The sequence below is a fragment of the Bos indicus genome, chromosome 5 (assembly GCF_029378745.1).
Source record: "Bos indicus isolate NIAB-ARS_2022 breed Sahiwal x Tharparkar chromosome 5, NIAB-ARS_B.indTharparkar_mat_pri_1.0, whole genome shotgun sequence".
Classification (NCBI taxonomy): domain Eukaryota; kingdom Metazoa; phylum Chordata; class Mammalia; order Artiodactyla; family Bovidae; genus Bos; species Bos indicus.
Genome location: NC_091764.1, coordinates 40,119,309 through 40,145,212, shown reverse-complemented (window position 1 = coordinate 40,145,212; position 25,904 = coordinate 40,119,309). Strand labels below are relative to the sequence as shown.

The 25,904-nt window shown below is 36.9% G+C and overlaps 1 protein-coding gene across 4 annotated transcripts in view; it reads left to right on the top strand.

Moving 5' to 3' along the window:
• Positions 1-25,904, top strand: part of CNTN1 (contactin 1) — a 404,757-nt gene that overhangs the window by 117,051 nt on the left and 261,802 nt on the right. The window contains exon 2 of one of the 4 annotated variants that reach the window (XM_070789264.1): positions 20,504-20,605. The exons of the other annotated variants lie outside the window; for them this stretch is intronic. The gene's annotated coding sequence lies outside the window, so the exon portion shown is untranslated. The remainder of the gene's footprint in view (positions 1-20,503; positions 20,606-25,904) is intronic. 4 annotated transcript variants of the gene reach the window in all.

Below are 25,904 nucleotides of genomic sequence, written 5' to 3'. Positions count from 1 at the left end.
GGAGTTTCACTATTGAAGAGGAAAACATTAGAAGAAAATTGAATCATGGAGATTTTTAAACACAAAGAGAGAATTTGATTTTTGTTCTGTAGATATAAAGGAGTTATGATTGCTAATTTTATGTTTCAGTTGAATAGGCTATATATGCAGTCATTTAATCAAACACTAATTTGGTTTTGCTGTGAAGATATTTTGTAGATGTGGTTAGCATCTAAATCCTGTTGGATTTAAATAAGCAGATCAGTCTCTATAAGGAGGAAGGGCTTCAGCTAATCACTTGAAGGCCTTAAGAGAAAATACCGAAGTTTCCCAGAGAAGAACAAATTCTGCCTTAAGTCTGTGGCATCAACTCCTGCCAAATTTCCAACCTTTTTGCTACTCTAGGGATTTCTTATTTGCCATCCCCATACAGCCCAACCATCTGAGCCAATACCTTAGAAAAAATATCTTTATCTATAAACACATATATATCCTATTTACTATACATGTATACTCTATATGTTATACATATATTCTCTGTGTTCAGTTCAGTTCAGTTCAGTCCCTCAGTCATGTCCGACTCTTTGAGACCCCATGAATCGCAGCACGCCAGGCCTCCCTGTCCATCACCATCTCCCAGAGTTCACTCAGACTCATGTCCATCGAGTCAGTGATGCCATCCAGCCATCTCATCCTCTGTAGTCCCGTATGCCTCCTGCCCCCAATCCCTCCCAGCATCAGAGTCTTTTCCAATGAGTCAACTCTTCGCATGAGGTGGCCAAAGTACTAGAGTTTCAGCTTGAGCATCATTCCTTACAAAGAAATTCCAGGGCTGATCTCCTTCAGAATGGACTGGTTGGATCTTCTTGCAGTCCAAGGGACTCTCAAGAGTCTTCTCCAACACCACAGTGCAAAAGCATCAATTCTTCAGCGCTCAGCTTTCTTCACAGTCCAGCTCTCACATCCATACATGACCACTGAAAAAACCGTAGCCTTGACTAGACAGACCTTTGTTGGCAAAGTAATGTCTCTGCTTTTCAATATGCTTATACATACACAAATATTATATTGGAGCATCCTGACTGAATCAAGAATGTTTGCAAGTTCTAAACAAAGGTATGTTTATAAATTTTATGACAGAATTCAGTCTTGTAATTTTAAACTTTTACTGAACATTAATTTGTGCCAGATTTAGGGCTTCCCTGGTAGTTCAGCTGGTAAAGAATCCACCTGCAATGCGGGAGGCACTGGTTTGAGTCCTGGGTCAGGAAGATCCACTGGAGAAGGGATAGGCTACATAATCTAGTATTCTTGGGCTTCCCTGGTGGTTCAACTGGTAAAGAATCTGCCTGCCATGTGGGAGACCTGGGTTTGATCCCTGCATTGGAAGATTTCCTGGAGAAGGGAACAGCTGTCCACTCCAGTTTTCTGGCCTGGAGGATTCCATGGACTATATAGTCCATGGGGTCCCAAAGAGTTGGACACAACTGATTGACTTTCACTTTCACTTTATGCTACATACTATTGAGGAAAAAGAAGCATAAAATAAAGTATCAGTTTTAGTAACATTTTGCACTCTTGAATGGCAGGAAATGCTGGGTTGTTGTTGTTTTTTTTTTTTCCAAATTCTTTCATTTGACCAATCAATGCAACATTCCTATGACATGGATGTTAATAATGAGGCTACTATTATATTTCTAATTTTAGAAATGAATAAACTGAATTTAGAACTAATACATGTGAGACTCAGGACCAGACAGCAGGCTACAGCTAATGAAATGTTGTGTATTTAGCCATTAAAATACATATCTTCTCCTAAGGTAAAACAAACTGACTATGGTCAATGACAGGTGAACAGAATAAACTATATTTCTAAGTATTCATAAAAGGAAACATAAACAGTTATATTTGTTATAGAAAAGGGTCCTCAAGAAGACTCCATGGGTGGTGAAAGTGAAAGTGAAGTCACTCAGTCGTGTCCGACTCTTAGCGACCCCATGGACTGCAGCCTACTAGGCTCCTCCATCCATGGGATTTTCCAGGCAAGAGTACTGGAGTGGGGTGCCATTGCCTTCTCCATTATGGGTGGTAGAAGGCTTATAAACAGAAAATAGGGAAGTAGCTTAGATCATGATTACCAGATCTAAGAAAAGTTAAAGTGCAACTTCAGACAACACTTTCTACCAGTTTTAATAAACTTGATTTAAATTGTAACAACAGTGCTATTCAAAGTGTGATTTTAAGACTATTAACATCAGCCTGACCCAGGAGTTTACTAGAAATGCAAATCTGGGAACTCCAACCCAGATTATTTATATGAGAATTTCTTAGAATGAGGCCTTGGAATTTGCATTTTAAAAGAATTTACTGAGTGATCCATGGCACATAAAGTTTGAAAAACATTTCTCTACAGCAATAAGAACCAGTAAATAAGAAGCTGAAGTGAGCTTCCCCAGGACAGCAGAATGAAAAATAAACAAGTTGAAAATAACTGGAATTAATAATGGTTAATGAACTGTTGCCAGGGTCCAGCCCCGGCTGATCTAGGGTATTCGAAGGAGAGACGGCATAGGCGACCTATTTATTTAAATATTTATCAAAGATATAAAGAGTAATAGGATGAGGATAGCTCAGTGAGGAAATTCAGTGGAGAAAAGAGGCTGAGTAGCTTGGTTTACGCGTGAGACCAATAAAACTTCAAGACAAGAAGTTTGCACCACTTACATAGGCCACAGGCGTCCTTCCGTTCTCCCGAAGGAGAGGAGACACTGAGGCCTCCCCGGTCAGATCTTAGAAGCCCAGGCATAATTAGCAAGCATGGCGGGTTCCGCACTCCAGATGGAGACTCAGCCAGAATTTGGGAGAGAGAGCGACATGGGGAGACCAAGTTTCAGTGAACAAGGCCCGTACTTTATTTTCCAAAGTAGTTTTTATACCTTAAGTTGTGCATAGAGGATAATGGGGGAAGGGGTGGAGTCATGCAAGGACAGCAGTTCCTGGTCCTAATTGAAGCCAGGCTTTCAAACTTCTCATATGCAAAAGTTCAGGTGAATTACATCATCTTCTGGCCAGGAGGCCTGTTAACATTTTAAGAAACTTATCTTTCTCTAAAGGTGATTATTCCAAAGTCAGGCACCAGCCTCCAAAAAAGCATTGGACAAAGCTGCATTCCTATAGTGCAAAGGTGAGGTGGGCTCAATCAAGAAAAGAATTAACTCAAGGGTCCAAGGTTACAAACATTGAGGCTACTACTTACATTTCTATACACCCATTATATCAATCAATACACTGCCAAGGACACAGTAGGTAAGGAGTATGGAGACTTAGCAACAAACATTGGCCCAATAAGTGAAAAAACTTTTCACCAATACAATTTCTAATCAATCTTTTAACTACTCAAAGGACTCTGTGTTTAGACAGTTTAGAACATCTCCTGCCTCTCACAGTTGGGAGGCTCTGAACAATCACATGTGGCCGGAAAAACCTATTCAGGCAGGCTAGAGGATTTCCAAAGGAGTTTGTAGGTTGAAACACTGTCACACCCAGGAATTATTAACTGGAGCTGTAAGCTAACTCTTTTTTCAGAGAGAGGTAGTGGGGGACAGCCCCCCGTAAAGTCAGAGGTGTAGGTGAGAGCACAAAGCAGAAAGTAGGCAGACTCTGGTTTGGGGGGTAGATGCTCGAGAATTTCCAGGGGGGCTCCTGAGGCTTGATCCCGCCTTTGCGTATGCCAAGCCTCCTTCCTCATGACCTTTGTCATGGGCGGAGTTCCTCACGCTGGCCCCCGGCAGTGATAGAATTCCAGTTGAGCTATTCCAGATCCTGAAAGATGATGCTGTGGAAAGTGCTGCACTCAATATGCAATATGCCGGCTCCCGGCAAACTGTCTTAGGTTATGATACAAGATGAGGATCTGGGACAAAAATAAATTCAAAAGGGACAGAGCTTAAGTAGGATTATGAAGAAGATGAAATTCTGTCACTCAAGTGATGATGAGTTTGGATACAAAGTCAGAACAGGTTCAGTTCAGTTCAGTCGCTCAGTCGTGTCCGACTCTTTGCGACCCCGTGAATCGCAGCACGCCAGGCCTCCCTGTCCATCACCAACTCCTGGAGTTCACTCAAACTTATGTCTGTCGAGTCGGTGATGCCATCCAGCCATCTCATTCTCTGTCGCCCCTTCTCCTCCTGCCCCCAATCCCTCCCAGCATCAGAGTCTTTTCCAGTGAGTCAACTCTTCGAATGAGGTGGCCAAAGTACTAGAGTTTCAGGTTTAGCATCATTCCTTCCAAAGAAATCCCAGGGCTGATCTCCTTCACAATGGACTGATTGGATCTCCTTGCAGTCCAAGGGACTCTCAAGAGTCTTCTCCAACACCACAGTTCAAAAGCATCAATTCTTCAGTGCTCAGCTTTCTTCACAGTCCAGCTCTCACATCCATACATGACCACTGGAAAAACCATGGCCTTGACTAGACAGACCTTTGTTGGCAAAGTAATGTCTCTGCTTTTCAATATGCTATCTAGGTTGGTCATACCTTTCCTTCCAAGGAGTAAGCATCTTTTAATTTCATGGCTGCAGTCACCATCTGCAGTGATTTTGGAGCCCCCCAAAAATAAAGTCTGACACTGTTTCCACTGTTTCCCCATCTGTTTCCCATGAAGTGATGGGACCAGATGGCATGATCTTAGTTTTCTGAATGTTGAGCTTTAAGCCAACTTTTTCACTCTCCTCTTTCACTTTCATCAAGAGGCTTTTTAGTTCCTCTTCACTTTCTCCCATAAGAGTGGTGTCATCTGCATACCATAGCAGAAATGAAAGTGGTCAGGTTGATATGCATCAAGGATCAAAGCAGAGTTAAAGATTAAGGAAGATGTGTTAAGCTGAGGAGGCAAAAATCCTGGGACCAAAGAACAGCTATTTTAGAATGAAGCTAAAGATGTAAAAATCTATAACCAAAGGTCTGAACTTGAGTATAAACTATTTATTTGGAAGCAGAAAGTTCAGATCTATTAGGCCAACTCCATTAATGTTGCCAATTTTTCATCCTAAAGAATTATGTCTTCTTAATAGGTAATGGAATCACAAATTATGCCACTACGAGTCCAAAAAATATGTTTGGCACTCTCTACATGTCAAATGCAGTGATAAATAATAGAGATAAAAAATTAAGTGAGACAAATGTGATCTTTGTCATTAGAGGAGTCAGGTATTAAATAAAAAAAAAAATATACAAGCACTTAATTATGATTTCTGTAAGTATTACCCAGAAAAAGTACAGGTATTATAAGAATGAATTACAGGATACTTAACCAGCCTGAAAAAAGGAAGGATAGGAGGGCCAGGAATGTTTCCCAGAAGAAGTAAATTTTAAGTTATAAACTCAAAGATGAGATAAAGTTGATTAAGACATGATTTGGGGAAAGGGCATTCTAGGCCAAGAATGCAACATGTATGGAGTCTGGGAAAAAATTTAGGATGGCCAGAGTGACTAGAAGGCAGTGAATGGAGGGAGAATGCACAAGATGAGAATAGTGTGATACAGAACCTGTTATACCCTATTGAAGAATTTAATGACATCCTAATTGTAGTAGAAAAACACAGGACAGTTTTAAGCTAGTAAATAATATAATGACATTTGAGTTAAAAAATATATTGTTCTAGATGATATGATAAGGTATTTGATACAAATCATAGTAATTCAAGTCTATGACCCAACCACTAATGCCAAAGAAGCTGAAGTTAAACGGTTCTGTGGAGACCTACAAGACCTTGTAGAACTAACACTAAAAAAAGAGAGATGTTTTCATCATAGGGGACTGAAATGCCAAAGTAGGGTGTCAAGAGATACCTGGAATAACAGGCAAGTTTGGTCTTGGAGTAAAAAATAAAGCAGGGCAAAGGCTAACAGAGTTTTACTAGAGAACACACTGGTCATAGTAATAACCTTGTTCCAACAATACAAGAGACTACAAGATGCTACACATGGACATCACTAGATGGTCAATATCTAGATCGGATTGATTATATTCTTTGGAGCTGAAGATGGAGAAGCTCTATACAGTCAGCAAAAACAAGACTGGGAGCTGACTGTGGCTCGGGTTGTGAAGAACTCCTTAATGCAAAATTCAGACTTAAATTGAAGAAAGTAGGGAAAACCATTAGACCATTCAGGTATGACCTAAATCAAACCCCTTATGATTATACAATGGAAGTGACAAGTAGATTCTAGGGATTAGATCTGATAGAGTGCCTGAAAAACTATTGAGGGGGGTTTGTAACTCTGTATAGGAGGCAGTGACCAAAACTACCGTTAAGAAAAAGAAATTCAACAAGGAAAAATGGTTGCTTGAGGAGGTCTTACAAATAGCTGAGAAAAGATGTGAAAGGCAAAAAGGAGAAAGGGAAAGATATACACAGCGGAATGCAGAGTTCCAAAGAATAGCAAGGAGAGATAAGAAAGCCTTCTTAGGTGAAAAATGCAAAGAAATAGAGGAAAACAACAGAATGGGAAAGACTAGAGATCTCTTCAGAAAAATTAAAGATATCAAGTGAATATTTCAAGCAAAGATGGGCACAATAAAGGACAGAAATGGTATAGACCTAACAGGAGCAGAAGATATTAAGAAGAGGTGGCAAAAATACACAGAAGAATTATACAAAAAATATCATCATGACCCAGATAACCATGATGGTGTGATCACTCACCTAGAACCCAGACATCCTGGAATGCAAAGTCAAGTGCCCCTTAGGAAGCATCAATACAAACAAAGCTAGTGGAGGTGATGGAATTCCAGTTGAGCTATTTCAAATCCTAAAAGATGATGCTCTGAAAGTGCTGCACTCAATATGCCAGCAACTTTGGAAAACTCAGCAGTGGCCACAGGACTGGCAGAGGTCAGTTTTCATTCCAGTCCCAGATAAGGGCAATGCCAGGAAATGTTCGAACTACCACACCATTACACTCATTTCACATGCTAGCAAGGCCATGCTCAATCCTTCCATCTTGACTCCAACAGTATGTGAACTGAGAACTTCCAGATGTACAAGGTGGGTTTAGAAAAGACAGAGGAACCAGTTTAGATATTTAACTCAACTCCTTTGTATGAATCTATTAGATCACACAAAAAGCAAGAGAATTCCAGAAAAACATCTACTTCTGCTTTTTTGTTACACTAAACTCTTTGTGTGGATCACAACAAACTGTGGAAGAGTCTTAAAGACATGAGAATACCAGACCACCTTACCTACCTCCTGAGAAACATGTATGCAGGGCAAGAAGCAACAGTTAGAACTTACATGGAACAACAGACTGGTTCAAAATTGGGAAAGAAGTACATCAAGGCTGTATATTGTCACCCTGCTTATTTAGCTTCTAAGCAGATTGTATCATGTGACATATTGGGCTGGATGACTCACAAGCTAAAATCAAGATTGCCAGGAGAAATATAAATAATCTCAGATATGCAGATGACACAACCCTCATGGTAGAAAGTGAGTAGGAGTTAAAGTTCCTCTTAATGAAGTTGAAAGGGTAAAGTGTAAAAGATGGTTTAAACTCAACATTCAAAAAAATAAGATCATGGCATTCAGTACCATCATGCATGACAAACAGATTGGAAAAAGTGGAAATAGTGACAGCAATCTCTGGGAGATATTGATGAACAGGGAAGCGTGGCATGCCGCGGTCCATTAGGTTGCGAAGTGCTGGACACCACTGAGCAACTGAACAGCAACAATAACACAGGGAAAACTTTTAGATTACCATACTAATTCAGGAAACTCCAATGATGACTCAGAATATGTTAACGGTAGTGAGGAAAGAAAGAAGTAGACAAAATCAATATATATATTTATCAAGTACAAACCAATGAGCTGGTAGCCAAAAAGGAAGAAGGAAATATAAAATATCAAATCTAGGTTTCTGGTATGAATATGTGTGCTCAGTCTTGTAGCGGATAATGGTCTCAAGCTCTGAAGACACTTTGTCTGAAGATGTAAGTTTGGCTTCATTATACATGGTAGGTCAAGTTATTAGAGTGGATGAGAATGACGTGGAAGAGAAAATGAAATGAGAAGAGATCTATCTTTCAATCTTTAAGGGATGGTAATAAAAATGTTGCACTGGCAAAGGAGACTAAATAGGAATGGTTAGAAAAGCAAAAGAATTTTGTATAGAGTTATAAATGTTTTGTACATGCTGCATGCTAAGTTGCTTCAGTCCTGTCTGACTCTTTGTGACCCATGCACTGTAGCTTGGCAGGCTCCTCTCTCCATGGAATCTCCCAGGCAAGAATCCTGGAGTTGGGATTCACCTCCTCCAGGGGATCTTACTGACTCAGGGATTGAACCCATGTCTCTTATATCTCCTGCATTGTCAGGCAGGTTCTTTATCACTAGCGCCACCTGGGCATATATTTGCCTTTATCAAAGACTTTTCCTTTCATAATTTTTGTACTTCTAGTTGTAGTCTTGTCTTTTCCACTTAGAGAAGTCCCTTTAACATTTCTTGTAAGCCTTATTTAGTAGCAATGAACATTTCCAGCTTTTGTTTTCTGTAAAACTAGTTTTTATCTCTCAAATCTGAATGATGTCCTTTTCCTGAGATAGAATCATCTGAGTCATTGTAACCTGATAAAGCAAAAGGACTCAGAAAGAAAATTTGGTTGAATTCATCAATCAATCAATAAGCATTTGTCACAAGCCTGTTCTTTGCAAGCTCTGTGCTAGATGCCTATTATTCAGCAACATAAAATGTGGTGCTAGCTTGCAAGGAGCTTATGTGATAAAAGTAACAAAATTTTAACACTCACTATGTTGAGGCACTGTATAAGTTTTTTTGTGTGTGTGTGTGTTCTTTCATTTAATTAAATCTCACAGTATTCCTGTTATGGAGGCATTATTTTTGTTTTTGTCATTTGCATTTAGCAAATAAAATATTATAATGCAAGGGGCTTAAGTAACTTGGCTATGAACAAACAGCAAGTGTAAAATACAATACTAAGCTATAGGGTGTAAGAAATGAGATCTTTTGCTTTCAACTATTAGATCCACTGACTCTCTCTTTATAACTCATTGGGAAGGCAAGAAAAATAGTTAAAAAAAATATAAACAAACAAGTTAGGAGAAAAAAATGCTCTTTAATTTTCCTTTTTTAGACAACATGCTCTACTATTAAATAATACTTGTGAACTTATTAAATAGAAAAAAAAATAATAGTGAGCATCTTCAGCAGCTAGAGCTTTCCCAGTTTTAACAAAGAAGGAAAGAGATAGCTTAGTTGGTGAGAGTACAGAAGTAGATCAGCTCACTCCCTGAGAACCAGAAGTTAGATAAGTTAAAGCCATCAAATCAACTTCTCTGGCATTTATCTCCACACCAAATTTGAACACATCATCCTTAAACTACTAGAAATTTAGGAGCTAGCTAAGAAAATTATCAAAGGGCTGAGGAGAATCTCCCTAAAGAAAGCAAAGTTGAAACAACAGCTGAAGTTGTTAGAATTAATAGAAGTTAATCGGTGTTCTGTTTAGCTGAACCAACATGGATATATAAGACAACAGAGAATTCAAGTAGGTCAGGGGCAAAGCAGAGATTGTGGAGATAATAAAACTTTCCCACTTACAGATAAATGAGTTTGGATACAAAATCAGAGCAGACTGTCAAGCATGGGTGACAAAAGTTCAAAGTGTCCTGACCGGTGTCCTGGAACAGAGATAAGTAGTACAGATTTTTAGGTAGAAGCTTAATATATGAGAATCTTTAGCCAAAGATCTAAAATAAATAAAACATTTATTTAAAGTAAGCAGCTCAGTTCTAGGTGATGAACTCTATCACAGTGCCTGATAATTCAAACTTGAAGAATCAAACCCTCTAAAACAAGCACACACTGTGTATTGATTCATTCTTCCGTGCATTCAGCACATATTTGGTACCCTGTATAGCAATCACAGTGATGCACCTTATACCTGTGATAAATGTAAGGCATATGAAACAAATATGGTCTTTGCTGTAGTGAAAATTACAAAAACATGTTTTTAATTATAATTGTGATCAGCTATAAAGGAAAGTTACTGCGTATTGTAAGAATGAATTATAGAAGGAACAATCCTAGTTTATAAATTGGTAGAGAAAATTGTATAACCTGAAAGATGAGTCAATTAGCCAAGAAAATATTTGAAAAAAAATTACTGACAGAGGAAAAATAAAGTCTTAAGGTTAGGAAAAACAGGGAGATGGCCAAAGTAACTAGAATATAGTGAAGAAGGGGGAAAAAAGAACACAATGAAGCTGTAGGATTAGCTAGAGGCCAACAGGACATTATATGTTGTCTTGAAGATTTTGAATCTTATCTTAATTTTAGTTCAGGAAACACTGAACATTTTATGCCAGTAGACAATATGATGACATTGGCATATTAAAAAATCCTTTTGGGTGATCTCACTATGTATTTGGTATGGATTAGCCAGCAGCAGAGTGGATATGGAGAGCTCACCTTTAAGACTGTTTCAGTAGTTTAAGCAAGAGGTGATTACAGCTGGAACTTTGCTATTGACAATGAATACAGAAAAACATAGATGAATACAATATATAATAAGGTGGTAACAAAAAGAGTTAAAGCCATAGACTCTAGGCATAAACAGGATGATGTAGGGAGATGTCATTTACTAGGATAATAAGGAATGGAGAAGATCAGATTTGAGAGAAATATTGAGAATTCAGTTATCTAAGAGTGAGATATAACCAAGTAGAACTATGGAGTTGATGTGTTGGATTTCAGAAAAGGTATCTGGCCGAGAGACAATTTTGAGTTCATCAACATATAGGTAATCTTTCAAGTAGAAAAAGATTATATCTCCATTTCTGGAATAAATAGATGATTGATGGTAATGTTTCCTAGCACCGGGGAGAAAAAGAAAAAACAAATTTAGAGAAAGAAAGTCGAGTTTATTTGTGAACTGCCTGAGACAGATCAGTGTAAACATCAAGAGCAAAACTACCCTGCTGGGCCTGGGGTTCGGAAAAAAGATTTTGGCTGGAGATAAAGTTTAAATTCAGTATGCATTACTGTAAAGTTATTAAAGTACACAGGTAATGGTTATATTAGTTAATTATTAATGATTGTCTTTAACAACTGTCTTACAAAATTTCTGACATTTAAAATTATCTCTAAAAATGGGCTGACTCCAACAGACCACTGATTCTAAGTTACTGGAGATAATGATGTTCAGATTCCTGGCACCAAGTTAGGTTTTGACCTATAGCCCATGTCAGTGAATATTTGCCATGTCAATGAATATTTTGGCGGGAAAAAATGCTCAAGTCAATGTCAACTGGATTGAAAGTTAGATAGGTGTTCTTTGCATTCACAACTGCATTTCCCAAGCCAGACTTTTTACCCTGCTATTTCATATACCTGTTTTACTCTGTATCGTTCATACGGATTATTTTTCAAACATAATTATTACTGGCTAGACAAGAAGTTTGCATCTGATGATTTTGTACCAAGGGTCGGTCTAGAATATATGTTATTCTTATACAAAGACTTTCAATTCCTACATTGTCAATTTTCTATTTTTAATTTAAACTCTTGTATGTGTCAGTGAAGTATCATTTCATTCAGAAAGACCCTCACATCCATTTCCTACAGCTAAAATATTAACTATATTTTTAAGATACTTTATGAATGCCTCTCCAATTTCACAGGACAAATACCTGTGATAAAGTCTTTTCCAGGAAATTACAGTTGCAAGACTAAAGATAAAACTCATGAAGAAGCAAAACCTTATGCAATAACTCTATGAAGCAAATATTTTACAAGAGAACTTACTGGAATATTAATATCTTGCTATGAAATCAGGTTTTTGGTAGGAAAATAAAATGCACTGTGAAGTATTTATATGAAAAAGAACTTATACAAAATCACCTTATTAAATAAAAGTATAACATATACACTTTACATTGAACCTATGGTCAAATAAGAATGGAAAGAATGTGAATAAAAGCTTCTATCCAAGGTGTTACTTATGGGTTAAATTATTCTTTTCAAAAAGCTCAGAAATCTTAAAGACCTAAAAGTTTACATACCTTTTTTGAATAAAAGAAATTGAGACATAATGAATTTCTAGTGTCAATTATCTTGACACTAGAGATTTATTTACACCAGACTATTTCAGCAGTATTTTGCAAACATTAAAATTTGTTACTAGAGAAAAGAAACAGGGTTATACTTTAAAAATTATTTTCTAAGGTGTATGTAGAGATACATACTGGCGTGTGCACAGAGCTGTTTGGTGAATCTCATGCGACAGAACTGACTGCTGGTATCTCTGGGTTAAAGTTAAACGTGTCTTCCTTCAAGAGTATTTAATCCCTTAAAAAGGAAAACTACTCTAAAGATAACTTAAGTAAATATAATTAAATAAGGATTACTATGATTATTTGGCAGTTATACTTTTCATAGACTTAAAAAGTTTTATATTTTTCAATTATACCTGTTAGCATTAGCAGAATTCTTAATAGTTTCATTCTATATGCTGACTGAACTACAGTTGGGTAATTTGTATGAGACCTTGGGAATCATTTGAGTATATTAAGTTTTTGCAAGCTCACTGAAATATTGAGATATATTAATGGAATTAGAACTCTTTAATGTTGCATGGACAATGTCACTCAAATTTGGGGACATGTTAGGATACCTGTTCCCTATAGCTATTTTTTTTTCCTTAACTGAAAGATGTGTGCCCACTACCAGCATGATAAATAAAAGTGTCTGCAAATAAACTTCTCTGTATTCCTCTTCCCCAATAATAACCTTCTTCTTCTCCTTAGCAATAAGTACAATCCAGAATTTGATATTTATATCCAGACCTTAAGTATCATGTATCTTATATACATAAACCTTTAGGCAAAATATAATATCATATCACTTTGCTTATTTTTAAATTTTATGTAATAGAAATTATGACATATGAGTTCTGCATTTCCCCCTAGCATTAAGTATGCAAGCTCCATCTATGTTGATAATTGTAGCTTTGTTTTTTTTTCATTTCTTGGCTAATTTAAAAGAATATTGTTAAAGGAAATTACAGTGTAATAAATCTGGGCTTTGGTCATGTGAAATTTTAATTCTGTGTTATTCTTTATATCATTCTACCCTTGTGAAAGTTACTTAAAACTGTCTCAGCCTGTTTTCTTATCTACCAAAAGGGATCATAATGTCTTCCTTATAAATTATTTTAGGCATAGTTGTAAAATATGCATTTGGAGATAAGTATATAGACATATAAAATATTGTGTATTTGGAACAATAATAAATGATTTTTTCTTTTCCATATTTTAATTTTTCTTTTGTTTTTAAATAAATAGTGATTGCCAGACATACTTTTAATACAAACTCACTATTTGTTGGTCTTTGGGGACATGCAAGAGCAGAGACAGTTCTTGGAAGTGGTTCAGTGGCATTATATGGTTGAAGAGGTGTGAATTGTATACTTGGAAAATCTAAATGTGACTTCAGGCTCACTTGTTCATTGGTCATGTGACCTGATCAAATTTCTCAATCTTACTTTGAGTGGGAGGCTTCACTGGTAAGTGGAGGGAAATGCTACTTGTCTCACAAGAGCTTTTTGATGGTCAAATTAAATCAGTGTATTAAAGTACTAAGTGTGTTCTAGCCTTATTGTATGTGCTTAACACATATTAGCAGTTTTCCCTTTTGTAGTCGACTTACTAATGATGTCAAGATATTTATTTAATGTAAAGCTTTTATGTACATTTTCTTATCTACATCTCAGTGTTTCTTCCTCTATCTTCTTTTCTCTACACACTTTCAAACCTAAGTTGTTCTCTCCACTTCCATAGCTTAAACAATTCTGACCACTCCCAAACCTATTTAGTGAAGTATAGCTTCTTTAGCCAAGTGTCTAATGAAAGTTCTATGAGTATCCAATTCTTTATCAACTCTTCATCTTGTTTCCTGGTATACCTCTCTTTTGTTACATTCAGTGTTATAACCTAATTACCTCACCATCTTCTCATAACATCAGTGGTTCTTCTTTTCTTTCTTTTTTTTTTTTTTTTGGATAGAAGCAAGAGTACCCTGAGTGGCCCAAGTCTTAAAGTCTTCCATGATTTCTCCCTGTCTTTTAATCCTACTAGTCTTACCACTTTAATGTTTAAATAGTTCTAGAATATCTTTCAGAGAAGGCAATGGCACCCCACTCCAGTACTCTTGCCTGGAAAATCCATGGACAGAGGAGCCTGGTAGGCTGCAGTCCATGGGGTCGCTAAGAGTCAGACATGATTGAGCGACTTCACTTTCACTTTCCACTTTCATTCATTGGAGAAGGAAATGGCAACCCACTCCAGTGTTCTTGCCTGGAGAATCCCAGGGACGGGGGAGCCTGGTGGGCTGCTGTCTATAGGGTCGCACAGAGTCGGACACGACTGAAGCGACTTAGCAGCAGCAGCAGCAGAATATCTCTATTTCTGCTTTGTGGAGGCCCTCATCACTTCTGGTGGACTAAAATGGTATCCTATTAAACACATTCTTTTAATCTGTTACTGCATCCAATCTATCCTCCAGTCATAAAACCTAGTCATATTACTATCTTGGTGAAATCTTTAAATATCTCTTTCTCTGTTGAATAGCTTCAAAGTCCTTGACAGTATTAAAAATGTTGTATATAATCATGATTTTTAACCTTTTTTGCTATCAGATTTTGTATAATCTTGTGTCATCACCTGAAAATATATGTATTATATCCAAATTATAAAATAGATACTTAAGTTTCTCAAGCATGTCATGTGATGTCCTGTTTCTCTACAAATGCATGCTTTTCTCCTTACTAAAAATGACTTTCCCTTCAAGACAGAAATAGGAAGAAAATAAATTAATATTTCTAAAGTCCTTACTGTGTCAGAACTGTTGAGTCACATAAAGACATTGAAATATTTGAATTTGCTAATAACTCTGTGATGTCAATGAAGTTCCTATTTAGACATGAGGAAATCAAGGCAGGATTTAAACTCTCATCTGCATGACTACAAAAAATGTATTTTTAATTATTGTAGTCTAGGCCGTTTATTTAATTCTTACAAAAAGATAAAGAGATAGAGGTTTAACTTGATTTCTACATGATAAAACTCATGTTCATCAAGTATGGGTATCATGCCATGGTCACATCAATTTTTAACCCAGTAGGACCCTATGGCACCTTCCTGCAGCAGATATCTACCCCAGATTCTCAGCCTGCCTTCTGTTTGTAGAAAAGCTGTATTTTCCCAGGGCCTTCCTGAGTTACAAAAGCGTGGATCAAGGATTAATGATGGAAAAGATGTGAATCAGTTCAGTTCAGTCACTCAGTTATGTCCGACTCTTTGCAACCCCATCGACTGCAGCATGCCAGGCCTCCCTGTCCATCACCAACCCCCAGAGTTTACTCAAACTCATGTACATTGTCGGTGATGTCATCCAACCATCTCATCCTCTGTCATCCCCTTCTCCTCCTGCCCTCAATCTTTCCCAGCATCAAAGATGTGAATATATGGTGACAAGAGTAGCAGTTGAGCAGGAGTGCATGAATGCTCAATCATGTCTTTGAGACCCTATGGACTATAGCTCTCCAGGTTCCTCTGTCCATGGGATTTTACAGGTAAGAATACTGGACTGGGTTGTCATTTCCTCCTGCAAGGGATTTTCCTGACCCAGGAATCTTCCTGACCCAGGGATCGAATCATCGTGTTTCGATGTCTTCTGCATCTCCTATGCAAAAGACATAGGAAACAAGACATGTTTCCTATGTCTTCTGCATCAGCAGGTGAATTCTTTACCACTGAGCCGTGTTGTAAGTAGTTTGAGCCAGGAGAACTGGTAACAATTTAAATAATAAATCAGCCATATGGCAGTCACAGAATCTTTAGTTCTTCCCTAAGCTACCTAGGTAACAGTATCTCAAATATAATTCCTAAGTTTTTAAACAGATGCTAAAATCCCACCAAATGGGAGAAGTTAACTACTTGATGCCCATGATCTATGGGAACCTGAGGATTGATAATGTTAACCAGTGACATTGCCTGTTACCTCTTCATGTGTAAGCTGATCATATACCCTGGGACTCCTCTCCCTCAGTTTGTCTTTAAAAATGCTCCCTGAAACTCATCTGGGAGTGTAAGAGTTTTGAGCATTAGCTGCCCCAGACTCCTTGTCTGGTGCCTTACAATAAATGCTGCACTTTTCTTCACAACATCTCAGCGTTATCCTTGGATTTACTCTGCAGGGCAAGAAGACTCAAGTTCTGCTGGGTAACAAATTCAGAAAGTTTGAATATAATTTCAGATTTGTGAAACATTATAGCCCATGTAAGTTTTATTTACCACTCAGATTCTTTAAATATCACCTCTCCGTGAATCATTTCCTAATGCCCTGTGAGCAGGTGGTGAATACACAATTTCTTCTACACTCTGCCTCAGGTATAGCACTTATCCATCAGTTACTTAGCGTGTAGTCACAGCATGCTTTAGTAGTTATCTCATTTGCATACCTTAACACATATCAGAAGTGATTATAGTCATCACCCGGCATCTATGTCTTTACGTATTTTTCTCACTAAAGTATGAATATCTTGGGAGCAGTCATTATACATATTTGTCTTCCTAGCTTGTAGCACAATCCATTGCATATAGAAAGTACATAATAAATATCTTTGATTGAATGAATGTGTTATAATTAGGGGATGACTGTATTATAGTTAGGACAACTTGAGAAAAGGGGAAATAATGTCTTAAATCTTGGAAAATAAATGCAGCCTGCTCCCACTCCCCTTGAGCTCAGGAATGTGGAAACTTTGGCAGACTAAGTTATTTTCTTAATTCTACATGGCATTGTGTATTCTTAAAATGAATATAAATTATGCATTTTTCCAAATGACAGGTTAGGAGTATATCTTAATAGATATTGCAAATTTAGCTGACTAAATATGTTTTGATTTATTCACAACTTTTGATTCAATTTATTGAGCCTATTGTACATTACAGAGTTTGCTCCATATTTTATATGTATTATAAATTCTTAATATTGGAACGCCTCTAGATCTGCAAAGAGATCAAATTCATCTAAAAGAGGCACCTCTGTTTTCCATACACTTAAAAGATAGGTTAAGTGTGTTTCTTAGGCATAGTCAAGCTTCTGGAAAATGGAAATCAGTTCTTGTTACTTTCTCAGGCTTTTTCTTATCTGGGAGTACAATTGGTTGTTTTTACTCATGCGTTTCCCCTCAAGGTTTCCCCTACCCTGATTTCCTAGGAACTTACCACCTCCATAACTTTTCTTATGCCATACTTATCTCTGCTGAGTCTAATCTTGGTCTACCCTAGGTTGATGAGGTGTTTGCGTGTGTGTGTTCTCTCCCCACATTTAAAACAGTTGAATCTGAAAATTCACCAAGTAGGTCCAAAGTTATCATCATCATTTTAGATCTGGGTCTTGGAAATTTGTATGCGGGAAAAATATTGACTTTCCTCCACTCACTACAGAAGGAGAGAAGGACAAAGCTAATGCTTTTCCTATCCACCTGGTTATACGCTATTGAATCATGTCAATTCAGAGGATTTAAATTTCCAATGTTTATATTTGCAATTATTTTTGGTTTTGTCAGCAATTTATATCTCCTAAATGCTTGTACATTGTATCCTTAAATTTAAGCTAAATTTCAAAGTTTGTGATTTTCTACTAGTTTTAAATTAGACATTATCTTCATACAAAATGGCTTCTAGATGACTAAATTAATAAAACTCTTGGTGAAACTATCTGGTGTCATTTGGGGGGCTCTGAAGAACTCTGGTACCATAATTCTTTACGTCTCAGGTCAGAAAAGATTCAGTAAGAGGCACAGTGAGAGATAAGAAGTGATTTATTAGAATAGGACGCTTGTGATATTTACAAGTGGACAGGCAAGAGGGTGCCATGCCTTGAGAACTTACTGGGCTAGTTTCATAATCAAAGGAAAATGGGGAGGGTAAGAAGAACTTCATCTTTCTTGAGTAGACATCATGCTTCCATCATCAGCTTCTCCTTCAGCTTCAGCAGGGGAGTTTCCTTGTCCCTACATGGTCAAGCTAGGTCCACAAATTACTGTTTTTTAATGTGTGTAGAGAGCGTGTCCTAGTGATCATTAACTTACTGACCTCACTGGGCAGGATATGGATATCATGCCACCATTGATTTATTGTTTGGGGGCATGTCTCATGCTTCTGTCTCATGGTTTTGTTGCTAAGCAAGCCTTCTTGTTTTGTAGTTAAGCAAACATGCTTTCTTGAGTAATCATTACCTTACAGGGGTCTCATATACACACACAAACACACACACACACACACACACAAGCACACACATATATATATATATTGCTTATAATACCCTAGTGGGATTAGCTATTTATTAACTATTTAATTACCTACTTTGTCCCTTTATTCCATCCCTGTCATTGGCAGGAAATTTATCCTTAGCTATAACTTCTAAAACTTAAGTTTTAGAGATCTTTTGTATAAAAAATAAAAAATATTACTCAAATAGTATAAAATAAAGTCTACTTGTAGTTAACTTGAATTTTTTATTTTAGAAGTAATACTTAAGTACTTAAAAAAAAAAAGAAGAAGTAATATGTATTTTTAAATGTACAAATAGAATCTGAGTTGGATACAACAGAACATTGAGGAGTATGGAAGATATAATGTATATAGTAATTGGAGAGTTAATTTCTCAGACACATTTAGAATATTTTAGCATAATCTTTATCAGCTGAATATACCTATTTTTTTTCACTGGGCTAGCAAGGATTATGCTCTTCTTGCACTTGGAAGGAAAAACTATCTCCCTGACCATCCCTAAACTCCATCACTGTTGCCATCAAGGTTCCTACTGCCCTCTCAGGCTGGTATAAATTTTAACTGGTTTATTGACTGAAAGTCACCATGATCATGCCCCCTCCAAGAGTGAACTGCTCTCTGTAGTGTAATCTTTAGATGGGAAACCTTGATTATACTCTGAGAGTTATTCTTTACTCCAGTCCTGAGAATGAATTTGAAGGTTTCGCTCTGGTCTTATAAATGGCAAGGTGTGGTGAGATAGAAATATTGCCTTTTTGTGTATGTGGTACCTGTGTATATATAAAATATAAGATATATATAGTATATATATATATATATATGTGTGTGTGTGTGTGTGTATGAAAAGGCTTTGAAAAGACATGGCATTAGGCTTCTAAATAATCTTAGTAACATCTGTCCTCTATGGTGGATAAAGTTTAATTCGTTTTTACAATGAAGATACTTTGGGAAATAGATAAACATTTATTGTACATTAAATGCCTTTGCCATTTCATTTTACATGGATCTCTCATATGGTAATTTTTCCAAATACTACTGTGATATTTCAAAATGCTACCTGTGTTTTCTCTTGATGAATATTAGCATAATAAAAAGCATAATTAGCTTTAAAGCTTACTTGTTTTTTGAGGCAGTGAAAAAAGACTAGCTGAAATCATGGCATGTTCTTAGGAGCTTAAATTCTGAGAGAAAAGGCTCTCAGAACTACTGACACACCCAGTGTACAGGTGTTCAGAATCCAAAATAGTCAATGGTGATGAACAATGATGTACTCACTATGATGATTTTTTAAAAAGGAATCCTCTTCCATATTATTGAAAGAAAAATTAATTATTTTTATCTTAAAATCTTCTAAGAAGTGTTATTCAAATGAGCCCGTATAAAAATCTCCTAGAATATGACTTACAGCAATTCATCATTGTTCTTTTTTCTTAATTTTCAATTTAGCACTGTTGATTTTCCGGAAATCGTAGGAAAAAATCAACTCTATATATCGCACTTCTAATATAAAATATTCAGCCTAAATCTGCAGAAACGATGTGTTTTGAATAAAAGTAAACAGATGTTATAGCATTTCCTCAGAAGAGTCCAGTTTAAACATTCTGCAATATGCAAATGCCATCCCGTCTATGTGAGTGTTTTACCCCGGTGGATGCTGCAGGGTTGGAGGTTTCTGCCTGTGCTTTAGGTTGTAATTTTATTTGTGGAAATAAACCAATCGCGGAGCTCCAATTGTCTTAGCGATGAGGTGATCAATAGCCCATTACTGGATAGAACAGCGACTACAGGAAGTGCATTGAAGATTTTAATGCATGAATTATGCATGCGGTGGTCATTCTTTAGTCTCTGAACAGAATGACAGGGTTTGTGAAGTCGCCTCAGATAGTTTCTTGCATTAAGTGACTGCAGTGAAATGCTTAATATTTTCAGGCATAGAAGCAGCATTGACTCTAGCCAGCTGAATTTGGATGTAAATCCCCCAGCTCCCAGCACAGAATGCTTTATTTGAAACTATTGCTATGTAGCGAGCCAGCTTTACTGTCATCTAACCTGCTCTCCCCAGAAGGTTGGCTGAAGGATGGGAGCGGCTGTGCCTGCCTCTGAGGTCACAGCTTGAAGTCCTTTTAACTTGCTTTCTGCAGCAGGAGAGAAGCGTACTGTGGTGTAACTGTCGCCGCATTCATTCAAATGGACAGTTTGCAATAAATACTATACTCAGAACGACAGATAATTCAACATATGAGGTAAGTCCGAGGTTTTCCTCTAGGTTAGAAAATTGCAAGCGAAAATGTGCTGAATTCGGATAAGGATGATGCAGTGTTAGCAGGACTGACTTACACCTCAGTATTGCGATGCAGTGTCGGGATTCTCAATTGTTATGTTAATTGAAGGCTGATTTTATTCTATATTTTTGACAGTATTTGTGCCGCAGGGTATTTTATTTTGCACGCAAAAGCTTTTTAGGACTGTACCAGAGCTCAGATGTGTGTGTCTCACATAGACTGAAACCTGCAAATTGGGGAGGGGCGGCACCAGAGTATGAGTGGAATCAATAAAAATTACCTCCTGTGGAGAAGTTTTAGCAGGGCTGTGGTATTCCTTGGCTCTTATTGTTTCCTTAATGTCAGTATTTTCAAATTATGCTAAAAAATGTTGATAAACACCAAAAATGTTCACTCCTTTCCCCAGAAGCAGAGGAAAGCACTGAGGTACTGTGTTGCATACAAATGGAACAGATGGAATTAAAATAATTTGAAATAGCTTGTCCTTGAAGGAAGACCTTGTTGTCAGAAACAAAACAGTCTGACTTCTACCTGTGGTGTTCTCTTTTTTCCCTCTTGTCCAGAATGCCCTACTCCAGAAAGAATATATAGATGACAAGATTTCAAAATATATGCTCCTCCTCCATGACAAAAAAAAAAAAAAAAAAGTTTTATTTCTTTCTTGGTCTCTAAAAAATTAAGCTTATATGATTGCAGAACTCATTATATAAAAGCCAAATAAAATTTACAAAAACTCTGTAAAACTGAAAAACATAGCTCTGTATTCTGCTATATTTGCCAGTCTTTGTGAATTAAAGCTGCTTGCTTAAATACCATGAAAATATGAATAAAAATGCAAGTTATATGCACTATGAAATAAATTTTTAAACTTTTCTTTAGGGTGGGAAAATATCATTAACAAATATTCAGTAAGAAACTCTAGATATATAACGTTTTTAAAAGATGCTTTTCAATAACATTTATACTATTAGTATATACATATGTATACACATAGCATATATGTACACATATGTACACACAATATATAATTTATAAAACATAATATATGCCGTATAACATGTATGTCATATAAAGTAGATAATATAACATTATCTACTCAAGTATGTTAATTAATATTAAGTTTTAAAAAATGTGTTTTCTAAATAATCTATCAAGAACCAGTGATAGGGACTTCCCTGGTGGTCCAGTGGTTAGGACTCCAAACTTCTACTGCAGGCGCCATGGGTTCCATCCTTGGTTGGGGAACTAAGATCCCACATGCCACATGGCACGGCAAAAAAATAAATCAATAAAATAGAACCCTAAATTAAAAAAAAATCAGTGATAGATAAGGCCAACTATTTTTGCTAAGATAGGGATTATTTATTAAAAATAAAAAGGAAATATGGAGCACTGACAGCAAGATCACAGGAAAAATACCCTTTAAGCGTTTCACAGTGCATTTCAATTTTGCGACAGTGTTACTTTGTTACTTGGGTTTCCTGCCAACTGTCTGGTGGTGGTGTGGCACTTGGTTCCCAGGACTGTACAATGTGTTTAAATCTTCCAAGCTCATCTAGTTTAGGTACATAAGTACACTCACACATGGAGTGAAGCTTTTCCTTAGGGAGGGGACGAAAGGAAGGAGAGGTGTCTCCCAATGCTGAGTCATGGTATTCAGTTCTGTTTAAATGCCTTCTGGGTGAGGTCCCCCAACAGCTAGTAAAATGGAATATGAAAGAAAATGAGAAAGAATGGAGGGGACAGAAACTTAATGTATTTATAATAATAAATGTATTTAATAATGTATTTGTTGCATTGACATACTAAATTCTGAGTAACGAATATAATGGCAATGCTACTTGTTGGAGCTTGTTGAAGTGACAGAAGAAAAGCCTCCATGCTGGGTGACAAGACCATAGCAGTAAAATTAATGAGCCAACATGGGACAATTGTATAGACAAAGGGGTCCATGTAGCACTTCACTTGTGCAAATCTAAGCCTCTTTGTCATTGTTCTAGTCTCAACTCAAGCCATTATTCAGTCTCACTGAAAATATCTGATGGTTTTGATAAAGAATATTCCCTAGGTCAGAATGAGATGTGCTCAGTTCCCAATTTCCACATTAGCTGCAACTAATTTTTATAGGTTATCAATTGGGAGAAACTAGCAAGAGGTTAATGAGAATATTTGAAAATCAACCACAACATATGAGGTAAAATACCATAAATGAATTTAGGTAATGATTACCATGGCAAAGTATAATCATATTAAATTCAACTGGAAAGGAAACTGAAGATATGAAAAGGATATAATAAAAAGGAAAGAGAGAAAAATGGAATGTGAAACATCAAAAGTAAACTTTTTGAAAAGATAAATTTAATTCATAATTGATATATTTATTAATACCTCTAAAAATCAATTTATAAGATTACTGAAATATTATGATTCACTAATATAAGATTTTGTAATTTAGCTTAAAAAAGGAACTTTAAAGGTGAGTTAGTAAACTAAGAAATCAGTTGAGAAGAATATTTTAAAATGATAAGCAGACAATTTTGTTATAGGGAATAAATACATATATTAATAAGGAATGTTGACATGTACATCATAATAAATCTAAGAATAAAACTGTATCCATCTATCTATACTATATTCAGTATTGACTAAGATTGTAGAAAAGTTATGAATCCTTTATGAAAGAGTGGAAGAGTGAAAGATGAGAGATGATAGGCCCATTTTCCAAGCCTAAAACACAAATTGATTAAATCTGAGTTAATATTTATATGGTACATCATGAGAAATGCTGGGCTGGAGGAAGCACAAGCTGGAATCAAGATTGCCAGGAGAAATATCGATAACCTCAGATGTGCAGATGACACCACCCTTATGGCAGAAAGTGAAGAACTAAAAAGCCTCTTGATGAAAGTGAAAGAGGAGAGTGAAAAAGTTGGCTTAAAGCTCAACATCCAGAAAACAAAGATCATGGCATCTGGTCCCATCACTTCGTGGGAAATAGATGGGGAAACTGTGGAAACAGGGGCTGACTTTATTTTTCTGGGCTCCAAAATCACTGCAGATGGTGACTGCAGCCATGAAATTAAAAGACGCTTACTCCTTGGAAGGAAAGTTATGACCAACCTAGATAGCATATTCAAAAGCAGAGACATTACTTTGTCAACAAAATTATATCTAGTCAAGGCTATGGTTTTTCCAGTAGTCATGTATGGATGTGAAAGTTGGACTATAAAGAAAGCTGAGCGCCGAAGAATTGATGCTTTTGAACTGTGGTGTTGGCGAAGACTCTTGAGAGTCCCTTGGACTGCAAGGAGATCCAACCAGTCCATCCTAAAGGAGATCAGTCCTGGGTGTTCATTGGTAGGACTGATTTTGAAGCTGGAATTCCAATACTTTGGCCACCTGATGCGAAGAGCTGACTCATTTGATAAGACTCTGATGCTGGGAAAGATTGAGGGCAGGAGAAGGGGACAACAGAAGATGAGATGGTTGGATGACATCACCGAGTCAATGGACATGGGTTTGGGTGAACTCTGGGAGTTGGTGATGGACAGTGAGGCCTGGCGTGCTGCGATTTCATGGAGTCGCAAAGAGTCGGACATGACTGAGCAACTGAACTGAACTGAATTTAATCCTCTGTAGGTTTCTTTAATATCTAGAAAGGTATTAATAACTTTTAATACACAGAAAAGTTTTTCAAATATAAATTTATAACAATGATACCGATATTTCATATTCTTTTCTCTTCCATTGGATAAAATGATAAAATTAGTTCCTCCTTAAAATATTTTCCCTAAGAAATTATAGCTTATGAAGCGCTTTCCTTTTATATATTCTTTTAGGAGCTGACTCCAATGGTTGTGTCATTTTAACATAGCTTCATGCATTTTTCACCAATTTATTTCCTCTGATTATAAATTAACATTTTACCCATTTACCCCATTATTTATTGTTTCTTAATCACTTTTAACCATACAAGACAACTCAGTGCAATGAAGAAACATTTATTAAGGTCTTCTTGTGTGCTTTTGCTCAATACTTGCGTTAGATGCAGAAAAAGATGAAGGGCTAGGCGTTCAGTAAAACAAATAATTCAAATGCAGGGAAAAAATTAGAGCATGGCACCAGCCCAAAAATATTTTGTTAAATGTTTCAGTGTCACAGGAGAAAGGAAGAACTAGGCTCAGAATTTTTAAATGGAGTCCAAGAGAATAATATCCATAAACATATGGAAATGAAAATTAATACTATATATTCTTGTGTCAGGACTGAAATAGAGGCATTGGATAGATAGAACTGAAAATAAACAAGGTGGGAGCTGGTTATTAAGACTTTAACCAGCAGAATAAAAATTTTAGACATAGACCTAACAATCATTGGGCAGGACACTCACAGATATCATTTAATCATACTGGAGGCATTCAATGCTAAAGATATTTCTCAACCTCTGAATCAGATGAATTCTCAACTTTTCTTATTAATGGTTGCTAATCCTGAATTAAATATTATATTAACTATACATTTTTATCTGTATTCTAATGCTTTGCCTTGCTGACCCTGGAGGGGCTTTGCCTCCCAAATTGAGCCCATAATGGGAGTTAGTAAGCCATTGGCCCTCAAATTCCCTTTTCAAGTACAAACCCATCATTCCAAAGTCCTGCCTTCAACCACCCTCTTTATTAGAGTTCTCACATCTAGCCACTTCTTTCTTCCTAATTGTTCCAGCAAGGAATACTTAGAGCAGACCACTAAGTACAGCCACAAATGCCCCAGTGAAAGTAAGTTACTCAGTTGTGTCCAACTCTTTGCGACCCCATGGACTATACAGTCCATGGAATTCTCCAGGCCAGAATACTGGAGTGGGTAGCCTTTCCCCTCTCCAGGGGATCTTCCCAACCCAGGGATGGAACCCAGGTCTCCCACATTGCAGGTGGATTCTTTGCCAGCTGAGCCACAAGGGAAGCCCACAATGCCCCAGGGCTTTCTGAAATAATTCAAACCAGCCAATCCCACATCCACTCTTATCTTGCATCCTTACTGAGAAAAGCATAATACTATAAAGGCTCATGCCCACTGTTGCCCTTCTCCTACTGCCTTCTGACCAAACCCTCATTATTCCCACAATTCCCTGTATGTCTCCAGGCATATGCTGCCTTCTTGGGATTTGTAAATGTAACAAGCTATTTTTTCCAATGACTATCATCACCAGATCTGTTGGCTTTACCATACCTAGGTAATAATAAAATTTATTAAAACAACTTGA